Source organism: Myotis davidii, unplaced genomic scaffold, assembly GCF_000327345.1.
Source record: "Myotis davidii unplaced genomic scaffold, ASM32734v1 scaffold235, whole genome shotgun sequence".
Classification (NCBI taxonomy): Eukaryota; Metazoa; Chordata; class Mammalia; order Chiroptera; family Vespertilionidae; genus Myotis; species Myotis davidii.
The window spans coordinates 51,297-56,216 of record NW_006287462.1 but is presented as its reverse complement, the minus strand read 5'-3'; positions in this window follow the sequence as shown (position 1 = coordinate 56,216).

Here is a 4,920-nt window from a genome sequence, read left to right as displayed (position 1 = left end):
ACAATGACTTGATAGGTAAATGCATTTTTTTTTCCTGTTGGCAATACTAACATAATAAAGATAAATTAAGCCTAAAAATCACAAAACTAATGTCCTCCGATTCTCAGGGACTAAATAATGCCCAGAGTTATAATTGCAGTCTTTTACAGAAAGAAATAAAAGCTTCTAAAGAAATATCTTTTCCGGTAATGATCTTTAAACACATAATTAAACTCTTCACAATTTAGATCCCATATGAGATATATTATATTAATTAGATGGCATATGAAAAAAATACTATAAAAGATGTGGCTAGGAGAGGTCGTTCAGCATGTTGTAAAAGTACAGGCTTTTTTGTCATACTGACCTGCGGTGTGAATTGTAACAGTGTGACTTTGGATAAATTATTTCTTCACCTGCCAATTGGGATGGTAAGTAGCACCTGGCTTCTAATGCTTCTGAGGAGATCAGTTACAACTGCTGATGTGTAAGTGTGCTTAGTAACTGCCATCTGTTTATCATCTTGACTTAATAAAAGAATCATAAATTTATTTTATATATTACATATGGCTAATAATACAATTTATTTATAGGTGATTATTTTATGACAGGGAATTCGCTTTTCCCTAAAACGTTGCCATAGATCATGTGAAATATCACCTGAAAATATAGCAATTATTCAACAATATGGATAATATGAAAATCAATTATATCAGGAGAAGCTCTCAACTTCCTAACTTTATAGATACTGACAAATATATTTATAAAATGCTTTGTTTTGTTTAAGAAAGATGTTTATGAGATCCCTACAAAATAAAGGCTATTGTTAATATCGGTGTCAGTAACAGTCTACTTGTTGAAAAATAATTACAAACTTCGAAACATTTTTTTTATACAGTGGGGCCTTGATTTATTTGCAAGTTTAATTCGTTCCAAGACCGAGCTCGTTAAGGATCTCATTAACTCAAATTACTCTATCAACTCAATGCAAAAAATCGGCCGAGAGACAGCTGGTATCTCAAAAAACTCGTTAGTCGGGACACTCGTAAGTCAAGGCCCCGCTGTACTTGACTTGTTCCTCTAGATCAGTGGTTCTCAATCTTGGCTGCACATTAGAATCACCTGGGAATCTTTTTAAAATCCTGATTTTGGGGCCTCATCCTCCAGAAATTCTGTTTCTTTGTTATGGAGTGGGGCCACAACATTAGTAACAAATAAACAGAATTTCTGGAGGATGAAGCCCAGAAATCAGGATTTTAAAAAGATTCCCAGGTGATTCTAATGTGCAACCAAGGTTGAGAACCACTACTCTAGACCATTATTCTTAAATTTTAGCTTAAATGTGAGATATATTACCATTTCTGATTAGTTTTTGCAAGTTACATAGCACATTAGTAAGGTAAGCTTTCATTTAATGTGTGGAAATACGGCATGGCTCTCCAATGGCAAATACTGATAATCAGTTATTACTACACTCCAAATGCTGTACATATCCAAAAAGATCCATGGAGTGTCTGACAGTGTCTTCTCAATCATTTTCACACACTGTGTTTTTGTTTGTTAAAGGGCTAAATAGGTAAGGAATAAATTACACAAGACCATAGAAAAACTGAATTTCTTAATCACCATGCCACATAAAATTGAGTATTTCACGATAAGAAAATGTAATTATCTTTAAGGCAGAAAATTTTATCAGTGACGTGTGTCTTCTTTCTGTACTGCCTTTAGGACATTTATGAGGAAATACTTCTATCACAACTTCATTAGTATTGCCAGCACCCAAGACAATAAAAACACATGAGACATCTTATACCAATGACATTAAGCTACTGATTTAATAATCCAGTACCCAAGGGCTCTCTCTCTCTTTCAGAAATGTTTTATTTTCTTTATCATGGGACAACTAAAAACATATATGACCACACCAAGCATATTTTTATTGTTGTTTTCACTTGTCCCCACCAATTACTTTTCCTTTAGGAATTGTGTTACAACTTCAAACTTGTCCAAATACTCTTTAATACTGTAACTTGAATTTTTGTTTTAAAATTAAGAAGGTATTAAACATTAGGCATTACAAATCTTGTAATCTCTTGATGTCTAAAAGTATTAAAGTAGTTCATTATCAATGTGCATAAAGGAAATGGAATAAGAAACAAAATAAATTGAATCTTATTTTACATTTTATATTGCTTTTAAAACCTTGTGTGAATTAAAACTTAAAATTACATATATGACAATTAATGTTTGGAAAAAAAAGCGAAAACATCCAATGGACAAAAATGAAGCTGTTCAACAAATGATGCTGGGGAAAACAGGTAACCACATACAGAAAATGAAATTAAATCACTGTCTTACACTACTAACACAAAATAACTGAAAAAGTATCAGACTTAAAATAAGACCTAGGGGAGAGCAGTCAAAAGAAAAAGAAAGAGAAGAAAAACTAATGTCAACCCATGAGAATTATCTTTAAGGACATCAAGTATAACCTGGTCATCTCTGCATTCTTTCTTAAATTAATTTAGATTTGCCATTGCTTTTAAATTTCTTCCTTACATATTCTCACATATTTTAGTTCATGGCTATCTAAGATGGGACAATCAGATAGCCAGACTGGAACAGCTTGATATTTATCTCTGGAGATGTATTGCAAGTGATGTACTGACCATTGAACAAGATCTGAATGACATCCTACATAAGAAAAGGGTAATATGCAAATAGACCTAATGGCAGAACAACTAAACAACCAATCAAAGTGTAATATGCTAATGATATGCTAAGGCTGCTCAAAGGCTCTCTATGATGTGCACTGACCACCAGGGGACAGATACTCTGACCGGTAGGTTAGCTTGCTGCTGGAGTCCAGCCAATTAGGACAGAGTGAGATGGGCCAGACACACCCTGAGGCCCCCCTGGGTCCATCCCTGGCCTGATTGTGCACCAGTTGGGTCCCTTAGCCTGGCCTGTGCCCTCTCTCAACCCGGGACCCCACAGGGGATGTCACAGGCCACTCCCTTTGGGAGAGTACAAGGCTGGTTTCAGCCCGATCCTGCAGGCCACTCCCTTTGGGAGAGCACAAGGCACGGGGCTCATGGCTGGCTAGTGCTGCTGTGGCCGTGTGCGCCTCTCCCGATCAGGAATGATGGGTGCGAGCCTGTGGCAGGCACAGTGGGGCTGGAATGAGCAGGAGTGGCAAGTAGGAGCTGCAGGCGGCATTGGACGACTACAAATTTTGACCCAATTTCTGCAGGCCACCCAGAGGGAGCCCACCTATGCAAGAATTCATGCATTGGGCCTCTAGTGTGATTCATAATATGGTAGTTAAAATTGGTAACAGTGTGTTCTACATTGTTGGGAGATGTGCAGTTAGATGGTATGCACAGCATGGTGTATGTGACCAGCTGTGTCTGAAATATCCTGCTATCAGCATCTGCCTGAGCTTTCCTCAAACCACAATATCTGACTCAAACCTAGAGAGTGCATAATATGAAATCCTGTGAAGTCTTGTAAGAATGAAAAAGGATCCTGGGGAAAAGGTGGTGCTATCCTGGAACAGTGGCCTCTCAGTAATTCCCTATATATATTTTCCTATTGAACTATGTACTTGATCTTATTAAAAGACCAGGAAGCCCTGGCTGGAGTTCTAAATGGTTAGAGCATCGATCTGTATACCTCAGGGTCACGGGTTCAATTCTTAATCAAGGGCACGTATCCAGGAGAGTCTGGGTGCATGCAGAAGGCAACCAATGGATATGTCTTTCTAACATGGATGTTCCTCTCCCTCTTGCTCTCCCTAAAGCTCCCTTCCACCCTCTCCAAAAAAAAGGTAAATAAATGAAATTTAAAAAGTCAATGGAAAAAGATATCCTCCTGTGAAGATTAAAAAGTAAAGAAAACCAAGACCAAGAAAATTAACTCTGGAACTTTGGGATTTTTCTCAATGTTTTTGTCTTTGTGACTGGCACAATTATTGATTTTTATGTCATTTTCATATCTTTAATACATTTATTATTTTTCATTATAATATTCAGTTGTTACATTGAAGGTGGGCCTCAAAATATTAAAGTATCTTTTTTGAGCCAAACTATGTTTAGCTTGCCCAACATGTCTTCCACCCAACCCTTCTCCAGATATGTATCAAGACTAAAAGCAATGTTAAAAAGGTAACGTCTCCAGTGTGGATGTTTTTAACACAAACAAAAGCCAGGAAGAAATAATGAAAACTCAGCTGTGGGTAAAATGGTATCATTTTGACTTGATCTATTTTATTCCAAATATCAATCAAGCTTCAGAGCAATACCTTTGAGAAGATAAGGGACACACTTTTGTGGTCATATAATTTTAATTAGTTACTAGAGGCCCAGTGCACAAATATGAGCACAGGTGGGGTCTCTTGCCTGGCTGGTGATCAGGGATGATCAGATCATGGGAAACTGGCTGCAGGGAGCACCTGCAGGAGGTTGGTTGGTAGAGGAGTGCTTGGGGGAGGGGCTGCAGGAGATTGGCCGGCCACAGAAGGTTAGCTATGGTGGCCCACTGAGCACAATGGGGCAGCTCCTGCATTGAGTGTGTGCCCCTGGTGGTCAATGCACATCATAGAGACCAGTAAACCAGTCATTTGGTCATTCGGTTGTTCGGTCAATCAGTCACTTAGACTTTTATGTATATATACTAGAGGCCTGGTGCACAAAAATTTGTGCATTCGGGGGCAAGGGGTCCCGCAGCCCAGCCTGTGCCCTCTTGCAATCTGGGACCCCTCAGGGGATAACCACTTGCTGGCTTAGGCCTGCTCCCCAGGGGATTGGGCCTAAGCTGGCAATCAGACATCCTTCGCGCTGTTGAGGAGGTGGGAGAGGCTCCCACCACCACCGCTGTACTGGCAGCCATCAGCCTGGCTTGTGGCTGAGCAGAGCTCCCCCTGTGGGAGTGCACTGACCA